Genomic DNA, 18,434 nt, shown 5'->3' with positions numbered 1-18,434 from the left:
ATAAGCGAAATCGTTAATTAATCAAAATACCGTTGGATTTCGTTTTAGCGTTAATTCGTTAATTAACTAATTAAGTTGATTAACTAATTAACGATAAAACGAAATCAAACGGATTTTGCCGTTAATTAACTAATTATCGGCCAGTTTAGTTTTATCGTTATTAGTTGATTAGTTAATTATCGATCATGATTTTAGTTTTATCATTAATATAAACTAATTAACGATAAAACTAAATCAAACGGAATTTTGTAACGATTAATTCTCGTTTTTCTAATCGAAAATTTGTCGTGGCACTAAAAGCGAAATCGCTGATTTATCATCAATTAATTAATTAACTATAATTAGCGATTACACTAAACCTATTGCAACTTCAAGGCGAGTCCATGTACATATTTTTTGTTGTCAACAAAAACACAATAGATCCCCACGTGATAGCTCTATGATGCCAACTGCTCATGCAAGCAGACGCTCCCGCGAGCGGTGCACTAGAATCGCGCGAGGTCATCTCGCCGTCTACAACTGCCGCGGTTTAAGCAATAAAGCGAGAAGCGGGAAGCGGTGCACTATGGACGTACCCTAATGCAGTATAGGAAAATGCCCCACATGACGAAAAAAATATCCCCAGCGATGTTATTATTGAACCGTGATATTCGAACACGCTTGGACTTGTTGTGTCCCCAAAAGCCTATGGAAAATAAATTGGATAATAGAAAGATAAATCGAGAATTTTCGAAATTTGACAAAATGTTGCAGTAAGAAATTACGGGAGACCTGAACAACCCAAGTGGACTTTTGGAAAAGTGGTGGAACGACAAGGATTATTAAATTAACGTGTAGCTGTTGGTGATGATATGTACCATCGCCACGTGGATCAAATGCGAAATATTGGTGATAATGTTCCTCTAACTAAATCTTCTGTTTTAGAATGTTTTTCACGTAGTCAACCTCTAGTGTCAAAGCTGCCCATAGAAGATAAAGACGGTGCAGAGAATTCTCTTGTAAAAAGGACTAGTTCTACGGAAGATCCAGGACTTGGACCAGTGCCGCGCCAAACTTCGAAGCTGAATGAAATTCCTGAACCGGTTGCCACAGCGTCCAGCCCAGAACCAGAATGGATTCCAAGACGAAGTACAAGACAAACAATACCACCGGACAGACTGACCTACACTTCATTTACGAAGGAAGGAACTGTGATGACCAAAGATACAAATGAAGTAATGCTCATTCGTGACGTAAACAGCGTGCACCGAGTTCGCTATAAAAACTATTGTAAACACAGTGTGCGCGGAATTGGAATTAGACTAGAAATATAACCGGTTGTTGCAATCGAATGTGAGCGTATGTATCTCAACTTGAATGATCGATGTTTTAGTTTGTGTACTTGCAAGTTTAAAATAATATAGTTGCATTAAAATTAATTATTGTGAGGTCATTGCGGATCCTTACATCACTCGGACATCTTAGATATACCTAGAAATACGAAAGGGGGTAACACTGACCTTCCCATATATATTTTTTAAAACACATTCAACATATAATATTACCAACATTGTCACATTTGATTTTGTAAGGTCGAAATTCTTCTGATATCTTTGTGCATCTAATGCGGTATAATTCCAATTTTCGAGACGTTTTTTTACCTTCATTCTTTTTTTGCAGATGTCGGTCAGCAGATGTTTGGGCTTTTGTTGTCACGCATTTTTGTCATTTTGTCCAATAAATTATTTGTTCTGCAAATTAGAAATATCTACATGCTTATAATTGCTGTAGAAATGGCAAAAAGGTACAGATTCACCGCAGATAAAACTTCAGAAAATGGGAAAGGTGTGTGAAAAAACAGTAGTTCTGATGATGAGAATTCAGAAGAGACAAAGCATGAAAACTACCCTATATAATTCACAAAACTTTTTGTGAAGTAAGCAAAACAGTATTGATGATGGATATGTGAATCAGAATAAAATTATACCTCCAAAAATGCCTCGGCTGATGCAAAATGAAATGCTACTAGAAACAGTTAATTCAAACCACATTGAAAGCCACCAAGGAAAACCTAGAACTACACCCAAACGTCAAATGATTTCCATAAATACCAGAGATCTGAATGATATCCCGTCTATCGGGTTGCGAAGAGACTTCTGCTGATAGAAGTGTATGAAACATTGTAACAACCTTGATCTTCCTCGTCAATAGAACATCAAGGATTCCAAAATATTTTACAGGAAACTATGCTTACAGATACTGATTGCACATCACTGGAGTTATGTGAATTTTATTTTTCAAATCTAAATCTGAAATCCTTTGAAAAATCGTCAGGTGCTTCCAAAAATATAGCACACACATTCGTTCACATTCATAACCTAGAAGCGATGAAATCCTATCGGGAATATAGAAAATACAGATCTCGAGTTTCCCCCACACTGACGCTCATCAAGACAGGCCGTTTACAGAGAATGCTTTAAAAATTAAATAACAATAATACTTTTTTGCAAAAAAAACGGAGCACCATGGAGAGATTGACTATTTTTGTAATTGTTGAACTCCCCCCACTGGCGGCGATGCATGCTTGCATACGCCGATGTAAGGAGTGATAAAGATTCCTAATCTCATCTTAAGATACATTCTGCCAGGCATTCATCAATTGTTGCTGCAGATCTGCGACATTTTGGGGTGCCCGAATCTGGCGGCCTACCATGTCCCATACATGTTCGATTGGCGAAAGGTCCGGTGACCTTGATGGCCAAGGTAGAGTATCAACAGCACGGAGGCAGTTCAAAGATATGCGAGCCGTACGGGGCCTGGCATATTCTTGTCGGAAAATGGTCCCAGGATGACGTGCCATGAAGGGTAATGCAACTGGCCGCAGGATGTCATCAACATATCGTTGAACTGTTAAAAGTTGAACGCAGGACGACTAGAGGCGACCTGCTGTCATAAGAGATAGCACCCCACACCAGGGGTAATGGCTGTATGCCTCTCTAAAACAAAGGCTGATTGGGACGCTGACCCCAGCCTCTCCACACACACGGGTCCGTGGGTCATCTACTCCAAGACTGAAGCGGGATTCATCGCTGAACACTATGTGATGCCAGTTAGCTGGCAGCCATGATTATTGGCTGCAACACCACTATAGACGACTCTGCCGATGTTGTGGGATTAAAGGCACCCGTCTTAAAGGCCGCTGTGAGCGTAAGCCCGCCTTAGCCAAGCGCCATGAGATGGTGGAAGGTATAGTTCTCAGATCACGAGAAGAGTTACGCGAACCGCCCTCTCTGGAGAGGGTCCATTTCGGCGCGGGGAAAGGATAAAAATTTTCCCGGGTTACCAGTGAAGTCTGTCTTGGCGCAAATCTCTGTTATGAGGGTATTCTTCACGCTTCAGTCAGCTCCGTCGGTCTTCACGCTTGAGTGAGCTGCGCTTTTTGTGTTGGCGTTTGTTAAAAGATGTGCTCGAAAATTGTTATAAATTTTTTAATTTAAAAAATTTGAATTTTTATTAAATTTAATATTTTGAACTAAAATATTTGATACAGAAAAAAATTCGAAGGGAGTAGTGATCATTTAGTAATAAAGGGAGTAAAATTACTTTAAATTAATAATTTAATACAAAAGGAGTATTATTAATATAATAATAATAATTTATTACGACTGTAAATTATATGGCATTTTCTTCGGTTTAATTTCTATACCGCAGCAACAGAATGCCACCTGCTAGCAATTAGCCATTCGTCTGTTTACCTTCTCTTATAGCCATGTCATCGTGTCTTTTTTACTTTTTTACTTTCTCCACAGAAGCTACTCATATGGGCTTTTTAAACAGGTGACAAATGCAGTAGTGACAAATAAAAAGATTAAGCATGCCTGCTTGTCAAGTTTGCAGTTACATCTGTAGCCACCTTAAGGGCATGTCCCCCCAAGGGCAGGGCTGACAGGGATCCAGCCCTGGGGCCCTGGATGATTCTAATCATTTTTTACAACTATAAATTCATTTTAGAGTGACCCGTCGAAGATCCCAATCTGAGAGCCCGGCTGCAAGATGTGGTGGCCATGCTTAAGGGCATCGGAAGAATGGTCCTCTCATGCTGCAGCAGGGATCTCTCACCGGCCATCCATTCTGAATTTACAGTGTGGAAAAAAAAAAGAAAATTATAAGAATTTTCCTATAGGCTGGATTTTGTCAGCCCATCCTTCGTCTTCAGCTCGTCTGCCACTATGAAGGTTACCATCAAGGTCCATGAGTTCGAATCCGGGCATAGGACATTCGAAGCAAGTTCTTTACCTACGGAGCCTAGGGCGACCGCCGATGGATGGAGCCTTCATTTCCCATTTAACTCCACTGGTTGGAAATTGCCGTATGGCGATATATGACCGGAGTTGGTGTGCGGTGTAGTAGCCCATCCATCTGGGGGCCATGGTCGAAAATGTTATATACTAGCAGTGTTCAGTTTCAGCTTGATGCATGGAACTGATTATTAAAAAATGGCTGGAGTTTTCGATCCCTTCTGCGGAATAAAAAATAAATTTTTTGTATTAAAATAATGTGCCGTAAGTGCTCGAGCAGCCGGGCCGTCTTAAGAGCATCACGGGCTTTCCCGGGCCAAGTGATTTTTCTGAGGCCCTACCGCGTAAATTCTGGAAAATTTCAACCAGATCTTATTTTTGTGAATCTAATGCGACAATGCCTCAAGACTACATTGTCGAACAGCCGGTGTTTACGCAAGAAAAACACTGCGATGACGATGTTATCGAGAGCACTGCCGTGGCGCTTTTAGTGAAATTTCTAAGAGGCCAAAATAGTGCAAAAGACGCCAAACGGGAAAGTGCCGTTGCTAATGCGCTATTCTCGATGGGCAGTTGCTTTACCTAAAAGTAAATAATAGAATCATCCGACGTGACGTAACGTGACGTAGCCAGTGTTCTTCTCGTGATCGGTGGACTATACTACGGGTGGTATGGAAGAGTCTCTAGCACGTTGGATAGCAGACAATAATGACATTGGGGAAGTTCGGGCTTGTCGCACAATCATTCGGTCTTGCCTCGCATTCGTGCACCTTGGCCTTCCAAAACCTTCATTCCGCTGATGAGTTCCTTGCAGCAACCATTGCTACCAGCACCTTTGCACAGCCGTGTCTGTACGGTGCAGGGGGCGGCCTATTGATCGGTGTGACCAGCCAGCTTCACGCATCCCGACTATGCGACCACGTTCAAAGTAGTCAAATTGGCTATAAAGTCTTCGACAACGTCGTAACGGCATTATTAGTTGTGTCCCCAGGGAACTGCAATGCCGACAACGAGAAAATATAAACCGTCGGAGATTGTTACCTGTTTTATACAATGCTAGTTGCGCAGTAGAAACGCATACTATGACCGAAGTTAACATTCGTTGGCCTTGAAAATTTAATCATTTTCATACTCGGCATAAAGAAATACGCATGCGAAATTTCGAGATGGTTGGATTGTTTTATAGGGGTGCTTCGTTTTTTTGCAAAAGAGTAGGCCTGTATTAATAGATCAATGATTTTACCCACTAATTCTTTGTGGTATATAACTCCATTCTGTCATAAAAATATTACACCATGCTGTAAAATATTAAAATGTTCAAAAATTGCCGGAAAAAGCAATGGGTTACACAGACTCCTGCCCGTCTTTCTAGGTACAGTCCCCCGGCCCATCTTTCTAGTGGTAAAGTGTATGGCTGGGGATTACTTACATTAAATTTAGGTCTTAAGAAACCGTTTGTGTTCTCGTTTTTTATTTGTGATGTGTCATGTGCGATCATTGGAGACGACTTAATTATTTCAACTTACTACCCGATCTTAGGAATAGAAAATTAGTTGATTTAAATACCAAATTGGACGTTTCGGGACATTTGAATAAAGCGGATCTTCACTCAGTTAAAGTGGTGTGGGAAGATAGCATCTACCACAAATTACTACTTGAGTTTTCCGATACCACGAAACCACCTCGTCCCGACCAACCCATTAAGCATAGTACCATGCATTACATACAAACTTCTGGCGCACCAGTCTCAGCTAAACCTCGCAGGCTGGATCCAACTAAAATGAAATTGGCCAAATCAGCTTTTCAAGAAATGCTCAACCTCGGCCACATTCGACCTTCTAAGAGCAATTTCCTCTTCTCCTCTACACGATCCCAAAGAAATATTCTTTGGATTAGCGACCAGTTGGAGACTACAGAGCTCTAAACGCTCTTACCATCAAGAACAGAGTCCTGAACATTCAAGGCTTCACTGCAGGACTTCATGGGAAAAATATCTTTCCTCACGTTGATTTAGTTTCCGCATATCACCAGATTCCAATTTTTTCCGACCACATACACAAAACGGCAATCACAACACTGTTTGGTCTCTTCGAGTACACAACTTTTGGTCTGTGTAACGCGGCATCCACTTCCCAACGTTTTATTGATGAAGTGTGTGTGTTGTGCGTGATCTTCCTTTCACTTACGCATTTGTTGATGATATTCTCATTGCATCGTGTCATCAGCTGAGGAGCTTTCATCATCTAAGAGCACTTTTTCAGCGACTCAATGACTATGGTCTCTCGCTGAAGCCTTCCACGTGTGTTTTTGGACTTTTCACAGTTGACTTTCTTGGAGTGTGACGTTCTTGGAGTTCCTACAGATTTCGCGAAATGGCATCAAACCTCTTCCAGATCGAGTTGAAGCCATCACAAAATATCCTCAGCCAACCACGCTCACACAACTTAGAAAATTTTTGAGTCTTTTCAACTTCTACCGTCGCTTCGTTCTGAAGGTTGCTCATATCTCGACAACTTTAGTGAAACTGTTAGAAGGTCGGCGAAACTGAAAAAATCCCCAACGCAAAAATTCTGAAGAACCTCTCCCATGGGATGAGATATGCCAGGATGCATTCGACAAACCGAAAATTGCATTGGCTGAAGCAACTTTACTCCACCATCCAAATCCAGATGCCCCAATCAGTTTGTGGACCGATGCATCTGGCATCGCGATAGGTGGATCTCTTATGCAATACCACGACCATCAATGGAATCCTATTGCATTTTTATCGAAGAAGTTGACACAAAATCAGAAAAAGTGGTCAACGTACGACCGAGAGTTGTTAGCCATCTACACAACTGTCCGTAGATTCAGGCACATGCTTGGAGGCCGGAAATTCTCGATCCACACCGATCAGAAACCACTGATCTATGCAATTCTTTACCTATATCAGACACGTCACTGGTTCTGGAAACATCATTGCTGACACCATGTCAAGAATAGAAATTGATGCTATTTCTTCACCTCTTGTCATCAAATACAAGCAGATGTCAAATATGTAGCTCCAAGATGAGGAACTTGAACAACTTCAAAAATCCAACTCTTCATCATTACAATTGGAAAAATATTTCTTCCCATTAGCAGATGTTGAACTGGTATGTGATACGAAAACAGCATCCATGACCTTTCGTTCCAGCTCCTTTGAGAAATGTTGTTTTCCTGCATCTACATCATTTTTCTCATCCCAGCATTTCAACCATGATCAAGCTTATATCTTCCAGATTTGTATGGCCCCGTATGGAGAAATTCATCTGTGAAATTCACAATGCTGTGAACAGTTGTGACAAATGCCAGAAGAGTAAAATTTTCAGACACACAAAATCATCTCTAGGAACATTTGCAACTCTCGACGCTCATTTTACCCACACCCATTTTGGTTTCATTGGACCTCTTCCACCGTCAGAAGGTTACCAGTAGGTCTACTGCATGACTCCCATCGACCGTTTCTCTAGGTGGCCTGAAGTCATTCCAACATCTGACATGACGGCTGAAACGACTACCAAAGCCCTTTCCAACAGTTGGATATCACGCTTCGGATGTCCCGTGACTAACCATGAACTGGGGTAGGAACTTTGAATCATCACTTCTCATACAGCTCACCGACATGATGGGCACTGCCAGAATCCGTTCGACCTCTTACAATCCTCAGTCGAACGGGATGATTGAAAGATCCCATCACACCCTGAATGTGTCATCATTGCCCATGGTAACACAAAGTGGACAGAATCACTTTCCGTAGTTCTTCTCGGCCTACGATCAGCTTTTCAAAAGTGATCTGCAAGCCACCTGTGCGGAATTGTGGAATTAGTGTATGATAGAACCACTCTACGGGTACCATCCAACCTTCTATCTGAAGATGTGTTCAAATCAACACCAGATGAAAATTATGCGTCCAAATTGTGTTTTCTTATGAGAAATCTGTCACCCGTTTTTCCGTCACATAAAAAATTCAAAATTTATGTTAATCCCACTTTGCAATCTTGTTCCCATGTTTATTTACGCGTCGACGAAGTCCGTCCTTCGCTAAGTCTACCATACATTGAACCTTATCCAGTTGTGCAAACACGCGACAAAAATATTGTTAAAAAACGTGAATGGTAAACCTGTCACTCTATATTGACGGAGTAAAACCAGCCTTCAAAAATTAATCACAATGTTCAACCACCAGCAATGCCTAGTCTTTCAGATGAAAATCCTGCTAAAAAGAACGAGAAAATACTAACGACCAGAAATGGGAGGAAAGTACACTTTCCAAAGCAATTTGTATCAGACCGGTATATTTGATTCTATGCAAAGTGTTCATAATGTATTATGTTTAATTGAATTAGTATTGTGTGCATTCGTGTACAATGTTTTTTTCTCTCCTAATTCATGCACTTTACATTTATTTTAATTTGCAAATTCATTCTCAAATACTACTAATGCCATTATATACAACTTTATGCTCTATTTTTGTCTGCATCGTATCCATGACCCCCAGACCAGGATTTTTCGCGCCCGCCCCGAAAAATTTTGCAACTTCCCATTTGAAGAGAAAAGATTATAGTGCATTTTTGCATTAAAAAAACGGAACCCCTTTCGGAAGGAACAAAAATGTTGAATGTCCCTCCCCCCCGCCCCGATGAAAAAATCCTGCATACGCGACAGAATTTCTATATGCAGTAAAACCTCGCTACAACGACAATCGATAATAACTAATACAACGCCACAACAGGCAAATTGCCCAACCAGGTGGCTGACTTAAGAACATCATGGATCCCCGAGCCATTTTTTGGAGGCCCCACCTACTACTGCTACACCACACATTCACCCCCCACCCCCCGCGGAACCCCCCAACGAACCGGTACCTGCGGGAATGTGCGTGTACGTGTAGTGCAACCTGACGTAAAGTTTTTTTGTTTCTGTGTAGTGCTTGTTATGTGTAGTGCTGTCATCTGCCCCCAGTTTTTCTAACTATGAGTGAAGTGTTATGGTTGAATGATTTACCGTTGTAGGACTGTTGCTCTCTGTGGCGAGACTTTTTAACGGGGAGATCGGCTCGCATTTGCGCCTTGAAGTTGGGAACCACAGAAAACCAACTTCAGCCGACCACCACTGTGGGGTTCGAACCCGGATCCTCGCATCACGAGTCCGGCACTATAACCACTCGACCACCACAGCGGCGACCTCTACTACCTCTACAATAATATTTTTTTCAAATCTTGTTGGTAATTGCCTAGTTTAATGTTAAACTCTCGATACACAACGATATCCTCTAATACGATAAACCCCTCTATAACGATATTTGTAGGAGATTTTTGAAATCTATAAAAAACGATACTTTTTTCATATTTTGCTCAAAATCGTTTTGAATTTAATTCTATAACTAATTCGTTACTTTTTCTCGTTCTTCTGAGGGCGTCTAATAACATCAATATTTTGCATTGACTGATCACCGAAAGCTAAAGGAAGTTCTTGGCGTTGCTACTTTCTATGTAAGTCACATGTGGAATGCAGTAAAGTTTTTTACAGGGGCAATGGATTTAAGTGAGTTTTATAAATAAACTAAACAATTACAATTTTTTGCGGCCAATAAATACATAAGAGCTTATTTTCTGATGGTACTAACAATGTTGATGTAGAAAAGATAACAAAAGAATAAATGTTATTTTTTCTTGGTCCGCAGAATATTTTTATATCGAGGTTTCACTGTATATTTAAACTAAATCATAAAATATAATTGTGTGTGTAATAAATATTATTACATTTTGATATGATTAAGTGATTTGTACATAATTTTACAGAATGCAATAATGCTTCCCCATGGGCCGGTTAATAGAATAAATATATTGAGACTTGTGATCGCCATAGGCGTACAAAGATTTTCTCGGGGGTGGGGGGGGGAGTGTTACGTTTTTTCCTGCAAAATAACACTATAATCTCGGCTCTGGGGGGGGGGTTAGAAGTCGAAAACCCCTTTGTGTGCATTATTAAAAAAATACAATAAGAATAGAAGGTACGATCCGCCGACAAGCGTACAAATTGATACGACTGATATTAAAGGGTCTTGTCTGTTTTCCTATGGGACATATGTGAAGAAAAAAAATCGAAAAGGCCACCTCACGAGCCCCCTTGACTCCCGGGCTCCAGCGAGAGAAAAGGGGTGATGAGAGAAACAATTTCTAAAGAAAGGGGGCGATGTGGAATGAAAAGTTTGGGAAACTATGCTTTAACAGCTTCTTCTACATGGCAAGGGGCGCAAAAATGCCGGTTTGTCCCAGGTGAAGAAGTATCTAGTTGCGGCTCTGGAGCTATAACCAGGAAGATATAAGCCAATATATAGTTCCGAATGATCCGTTATAAACAAATTTTGTAAACTAAATTTCTTGCTTCCAAAAATTCTCGAGCCATAATTGTTATATTCATAATTTGTTACATGTATGTTATTTATTGTCTGTGTCACTGATTATCAACTTGTTTTCTGTATTCTTGCCAATCGTTCGCACGGGTTTGGCCGAACTAAATAAATGATTGATTGATATTGTATAATTGGCAGACCCAAGCAAAATATATTGTTCGGAGAAGAACTGGGGAGAGAGACGATATTTTTTAGTATGTGGGGATTCTAGTATATATATTTTTAATATAATATAATTTTTCTTTAGCAAATTTATATGTTACAAAACAGGAATTGAAATCTCATTATATCAGGACGCGACATTAGATTTTCCCCAACAAATTAATATCAAATACATCAAATGCTGTATAAATCGATCACAGCTAGAATCCTTGGAAGACGACTTGAGAGATGTCTAACCAATATTATACGTAGCAAAAAAGGTATCTTCTAAAATAAAAGTTTTGATTTAAGAAATTTTAGTTATCATTCTTATTACAAACTAGCCGTTACCCGCGGCTTCACTCACATGGATTTCGTAATCTCAAAAGTTCCCCTTATGATCCCGTTAGGTGTTGAATTTTGAAAAATCCCTTCTTAAAAAAAATATATATATATAAACTGAAGAGCCAAAAAAACCGGTACAGGCATGCGTATGCAAATAAAGAGGTATGGAACCAATCAGAGTACGGCGCTGCGGTCGGCAACGCCTATATAACACAACAAGTGTCTGGCATAGTTGTTAGATCGGTTACTGCTGCTACAATGGTAGGTTATCGAGATTTAAGTGAGTTTGAACGTGGTGTTATAGTCGGCGCACGAGAGATGGGACATAGCATCTCCGAGGTAGCGATGAAATTTGGATTTTCACGTACGACCATTTCACGAGTGTACCGTGAATATCGGGAATCCGGTAAAAACTTAAATCTACGACATCGCTGCGGCCGGAAAAAGATCATGCAAGAACGGGACTGACGAGAATCATTAAACGTGACAGGCGTGCAGCCCTTCCGCAAATTGTTGCAGATTTCAATGCTGGGCCATCAACAAGTGTCAGCGTGCGAACCATTCAACGAAACATCATCGATATGGGCTTTCGGAGCCGAAGGCCCACTCGTGTACGCTTGATGACTGCACGGCACAAAGCTTTACGCCTCGCCTGGGACCGACAACACCGACATTGGACTGTTGAGGACTGGAAACACGTTGCCTGGTCTGACGAGTCTCGGTTCCAATTGCTTCGAGCTGATGTACGGGTATGGAGACAACCTCATGAATCCATGGACCCTACATGTCAACAGGGGACTGTTCAAGCTGGTGGAGGCTCTGTGATGGTATGGGGCGTGTGCAGTTGGCGTGATAAGGGACCCCTGATACGTCTAGATACGACTCTGACAGGTACGTAAGCATCCTGTCTGATCACCTGCACCCATTCATGTCCATTGTGCATTCCGACGGACTTGGACAATTTCAGCAGGACAATGCGACACCCCACACGTCCACAATTGCTACAAAGTGGCTCCAGGAACACTCTTCTCACTTTAGACACTTCCGCTGGCCACCTAAATCCCCAGACATGAACATTATTGAACATATCTGGGATGCCTTGCAACGTGCTGTTCAGAAGAGATCTTCACCCCCTCTTACTCCTACGGATTTATGGACAGCCCTGCAGGATTCATGGTGTCAATTACCTCCAGCACTACTTCAGACATTAGTCGAGTCCATGCCACGTCGTGTTGCGGCACTTCTGTGTGCTCGCGGGGGCCCTACACGATATTAGGCAGATTAGTCAGTTTTTTTGGCTCTTCAGTGTATATATAGAGAGTGAGTCTAAATTTTTTTTTTAAATAAAACTATTGACCAAAATTTAAGATTTATATCTTCAGCGGTTCCGGTTTTGCGATGATGCGTCATGTTATTTCATATGTATAGATTATAATACGATTGAATAATCAACGTTTGCGTGTACCCAAATTTCCAAAACGAACACGGCTTTACGCGTTTCGGAACTATGTGAAGTTCCTTCATCAGTAGCAGAAACAAAGAAGAAAGAAAAATATTGAAACATTGAAACTCCTTATAGCGGGAGTTACTGGCTGTTGTAGACAAGAGTCAAATTCAAAATGCAATTACAGATTATAATTAACTGTTTTATTTGCGTTAATAACTAAATTATAAAAATTACTGTATATTTTACTTTTTTGAAAATCGCAATTTGAGTTTACTGCAAATGTTTAACTTTAGGTTCAAATGTGCCGTGAGACTAGAAAAACTGAAAAATACTGTCGTATAATTTACAATCCGGGAGAATCACTCCATTAAATGGATAGCGGTATGTCATTCAATATATACATCGTATTTATGCCCCTGATTGTTGGTCTTAAAAATGTTTATTTTGTGTAATCAATCTTGATTGTATTTGAATGTGCTCCTACTTTCTCTCCTTTTCTCTGTTATAACTAAAAATTCCATAATCATTAAAACAGAAAGACGGTTAATCGATATACGCGTACGTATAGCAATATTGATTGAGGAGCTGCGTGAAAAATGATTGGCCACCTGTGGATTCCGGTCGATTTTTGAAATCGCAATCTCTGTCGGAAGCATGAGAAATAACTGATGATATTCAGTCTGGGTGAATCCGAAAAAATTTGTGGAATAGAGCGTTCTTAGTTTTAATACATAGAACAAATATCAATTTATATAAGCATTTGAATTGTCTTCTTGACTCGGCGTTTGAAGTTTTATCCAAGTAGAGATTTCTGGATATAGAAACATTTATGCCAATACTTCTCCCACATTAAAGTTCAACACGTTTTATGTTGCAGAAATGAATTAACGGTTTAGAGCGATTATGTGTTATTTGTGGAAGTGGATATCTTTTGAACCATAGTTTGGCAAACTTTTGGTTCTATCGCCCCCTTCTTAAAATGTTTTTCGTTCTCATCGTTCATAGTATCCTATACTAAATCCATAGCTTCTACCGCCCCTCCACCGGCAATTAAACTTATTACATTTATTTTCACTTTGGGAAACACTGTTATAAACAAATTGGTTTAATATAAATACCATATGAAACCTCTCTACAATGGTACCTGATGTATCGCTAAATCGATCTACAACGATGTTCTTTTTCAGATTTTGTTTGGAATAGTATCTAATACAATGTCAAACTCCTCTCAATACAACGATATAACATAATATCTTTCACTTTTTTTACAATCAATTCTACTATAGGAATATTTTTGAAGGAACTTCCAAGCCACAACAACGGCATTTTTTTACGTCTTACTCAAAATCTTATTCAATCTATTTTTCATTTCACTAGTTTTTTGATTTTTCGAAGGCATCTGCCAACAACTTCTGCCATAGGCGTGAAGTTATTGAAAATATTGGAAGGGGGGGGGGAAGCTTCAAACCTAATATCTCTATAGGTATTATAGAAATGGGGACAAATATTTGGGGGAGGCTCTGGCCCATAGTTGTTTATGTCTACGGCATCCACATGTATATAGTAACATCACTATTTTGCGCCATCTGCCTCCCCAGAAAAGCGTTTATGAATTTTCCGCTGTTGCTTGTTTGAGCCTTTTATTTCAGCAATGACAAGCCCAGATGCTTTGTCAAGCTGATTTCTCAATGAAACATATTTTCTATCCCCCTTACCTGCTGAATATCGGAAGAAAGTCTACTTCATAAAAAAAGATATGGAATTTCACTAAGTGTGATTCCTTTTTATAGTGATTTCTGCTATGCCTGCCACTTGAAAGGTTTAAGCTGGTTCCACACCCGCAGTGCTACCGCACCGAGGCACTCAATAACCTGCTTTTGAGGCGTGATTGAGATGATCTTGACTGATTTTGCCGTCCAAAACCGGTTTACGTGTGGATCGATATCGCGTAACTCGGCGAGTCTGGACCCGGCTTTTGGTAAACAAAGCGCAACATTATGCATCGCACTAAAGCCTTGTCTAGACTTTAAACACAATGTTTCTCTATAGTGTTCCCGTGAGTTGCGCACTAGCTTCTTTCAGAACAGTTTCTTGCATTGCGTTGGGAAACGTTTGCAACTACGAACAAGTTTCAATAACTTTGGGTGTTTAGAAACACGGTTCAGTCAACCAAAGGCAGTGGGCAGGAAATTACGCGCGTAGTATTTATTCTTTAATTCAGTATGTGAAGCCAAGGCAAAATCTTAAAGCTGATTGATTGCTTTGATATTCGAGTGTGTCCATTAGGAAACCCCATTGGCTAGAAATCAAAGTGTGGAAGCTAATCTAATCGATGGAGGAATTGATTGCTTTAATGTTTAATTTTTCCTCCATGCAGCAGTTTCAAAATCACTTGGCGACATCCTTGTAAAGTTTCTGAAGCCTTCTTTATCACCCTGTGTTTGGTCTGGTATTAGTTTGTCGCAATAACTGGTAGCTTCCCATTGAAGACGACTTTGATTTTTTGGAAGAAAAAAATACTGAGTGGAACACCACACTCCCACCATCTATTGGCAAGGAAAAAAAATTAAAATGTCGAATGGAAAATTTTCTTATCAACCGGCGTCAATGGGTTAAGTGCTTGGTGGCGTATCGAACACTGTCTTATTTTTCTTCATTCCGCTGGTGATGAAATTAAAAAGAATAAATTTCCAGCTGCACACCAATTAACGCAAATAACTTTTATTATTATATTGATGTCGTCAATGTTGTCCATTCATGTTTGGCCCTCAAAAAGTGTTACCCGTATATTTCCTATAAGGCCTGCGAATATGGTCAACAAGACGAAAAATTTGTGTACCCATCAATATTATAAAGTGTTAGACGGGAGAAAAATAAAATAAAAAGTTTTATATGAATCAGGCTTGGGTTGGGTTTGAAACCAAAATTGTTCAAGACGACCTAGTTTACATTGGTTGGTTTTTATTACATAGTTTAAGGGTTGGAATTATTCTCTAAAAAATCTTGAGATCGAAGAGTTGAAGGTCTGGGATGAAGTACTATCCTTTGGTTCACCTAGCTTGGGTATGACTTTTCTCCACTATCTAGGGAAGTAGGCAAGTTTTAGTAAGGATAAAGAGCTGCCAAAACCTCTCATGCGGGACTACGATGCCGGTATTTTTGGTCGTTTTATTATGATAACAGAGTTGTGTTCAAAGAATACTGAATTTGAGACGAGCATTTGCTGCGCATTGTTGAGCTTTTATGTGATGCAACAATCAGAATGCAATCACAATTTTGTGACAACCACAGGACAGAAAATAGAAATTTTTTAAACCATATTACATTTAAACGCTATTGCTCCTTCACTCACTATTAGACTGCATATTCGTTTGTGCAGCAGCTACTAACCCCCTTCGAACCTCACAGCCTACTAAGTTCACAGATATGAATCTTGCGGATCACTAACATGATTTTTTTTTAAAAAAGAGTACAGACATCTTCAAAGTATCGGTAATAAAATTTTCTTTTTATCACGTGCAATATAAATGCACTTATGACATAATGCTGCTCTCCACTTGTTTATGCAAGATATACAGAAAACGGGATGTTGTGTGAAGATGCTTATTTTTTGAGATGTTGATTTTAGGAAGGAAAAAAACTCATCTCTACCTTTACCGGGAATCGAACCCAGACCCCTCGCCTTCCTAAAATCAACATCTCAAAAATAAGCATCTTCACACAACATCCAATTTCCTGTATATCTTGCATAAATACATTTGTTTAATTTTTTCGTCTGTCCTGTGTTAGTGACATGAAGACAGTCAGTGACATGAATCAGAATGCAAGGAACCAATATAGCGAAACATAGCAACGATTTCTAATAATTTCCAAATTTTTCCACGGATCACTAAAATTTTCTAATCATTAGTGGGTCATGGACCATCATCTCAACATGTTAGTTTTCACACACCTGGTGCAATAGATACTGGTTAGTATGGTGCAGCTTTTCTAAATGATTCTCGTGCGTACAAAATAAATGCATAAAAATGAATGTAATGATATGAAAAAAGAAAGAAAAAGGGTTTTTTTTCTCAAATCACCTTTCAATTTCATTGTGTCCAGGATACAGAGTATGCTGTATTCACTGGTGGTTCACGCGAGAAAAGATGTGTGGTAATGGTGAGGACTTCTCAAACGGGAACAGAAATTTGTGGATTATTCTGCTTGCGGATACAGAAGGGTTAATTTCCTGCACGCGACAAGTAAGATGCTTTGCGTGAGAAAACGATGTTTTTTTCGCCAAACGCAGTGCACAATAGCGTTATAGCATAATAACTTCCGGTTGCATGCCTATGATTCTTTCAAACAAAAATTAAATATGACAAGTTTTTCAAACAGAATACAGTAGAAAATCACTTATCAAGTAAAGCTTAGAATTTTACTTTTTTCGTTCACTTTGAAGATGATTTTCATTAATCTCGGGCAATGTTATGTGATGTTCCTAATAAGTATTAAAAGTTTATATTCGGATAGATAATTAATTGATATTGAATTCGTTCTTAGTACAGATTATCAATAAAAAATTGTTCTTGGTTTGAATGCAGAGAAAAAAAAAACATTATGTGTGTGTAAATAACATTTTGGACTCAGCAAAAAAAAAAAAAAAAAAGAACTTACTAAAACATTTTGATCTGCACAGCTTGCTGCTTCAATACATTAAATTTTCTGCCTGTTGCGGTATTTACCTATGAGCCGCTTTTCCTCTTCTCATTTGGGTGCCGAGTTTGTATTGACTGAAAAGCTATTCTTGATCTGCGCCGTGTGGGTATTTCCTTAGCAAAACGTCTAGTGTGAGTTGCGGGAAAGCTGAAATTTCGCAGCACCTGAATCGTGTCGATGCAAGCGCCTCCCCTCAAACACACATTGAAAAAAGCAAGAAAAAAGCGGGGCAAATATAAAATCACTCTTTGTATTATCTTTTTATTCCACCCTCGAAATAACTAGTGTTCTTTATTGAACTGATTAATTTTTCACATATCTTGTCATTTGATGAAATTATAAATATGCTTAAGATTCGTCCCGTTTACTCATACAGTATTATCATAACATGCACCATTCAACACAACTTCGATAGCCGCGTATTAAATTTTGCCAAGTTTTTACTTGTCTTTCATTTCAAATGAAATTTATTGGCCGTCTATTTGTTCTGCTTGATTAGTAGCAATTATTAGTATTCAATAATGAATGATTACCGATAAGCATTCGCAATGTTTACCCAGACAAATTACGAAAATACTATTACCAGTATTTTTTTTTTTGAGGTACGAAGGGGCCCGGAGCAGATTAACATCCGGGGATCTGATGTTAATCTTTCAACATTTAATTAATTTCCCTGATCTCAAATTTATGAGATGTGCTAGCCACTCTTCTCATCCACACTACCCTCTTTCTTTTGATATCTAAGACATTTAATAACATCTTTGCTCTCTTCATCATCATGTGTTTGGCCTTAAGTAAATAAGCGCTTACCCCGGACACTTATTATGCAGTTTGCAGAAAGTGGGATGAAGTAAACAAGATGTGACGAGTGGGATTGGTCGTTGAAAGTGCAGGGGGGGGGGGGAAATAACCCAACTCAGTAAATGAATGAAAAAATTCGTGCAGGAGAGGGTTAATTGGATCGAGTTTTCTAGGCTTAGTATAGTGGAACCTTGTTTATACGACGTTCACAAGAGACCAGATTAAAACGTCGTATAAGTGACAAAGTCGCACAACTGAGACTTGTAAAAAAACAGACCTCTTCCAA

General features: G+C 39.5%; 1 protein-coding gene across 1 annotated transcript in view; it reads right to left on the bottom strand.

Annotated features, from left to right (window-relative positions):
* LOC149080545 (protein qui-1-like) overlaps window positions 1–17,439 on the bottom strand; it is a 149,618-nt gene extending 132,179 nt beyond the window's left edge. Inside the window, exon 1 of the mRNA XM_089239645.1 lies at window positions 17,306–17,439. The gene's annotated coding sequence lies outside the window, so the exon portion shown is untranslated. The remainder of the gene's footprint in view (window positions 1–17,305) is intronic.
* Window positions 17,440–18,434: the final 995 nt, after the last annotated feature.

Source organism: Pholcus phalangioides, unplaced genomic scaffold (assembly GCF_987345545.1).
Source record: "Pholcus phalangioides strain wild (caught in Gottingen) unplaced genomic scaffold, Ppha-v1.0 ptg000011l_1, whole genome shotgun sequence".
In the NCBI taxonomy this organism is placed as follows: domain Eukaryota; kingdom Metazoa; phylum Arthropoda; class Arachnida; order Araneae; family Pholcidae; genus Pholcus; species Pholcus phalangioides.
The sequence above is the reverse complement of the archived record's forward strand: the minus strand, read 5'-3'. Positions and strand labels throughout refer to the sequence as shown.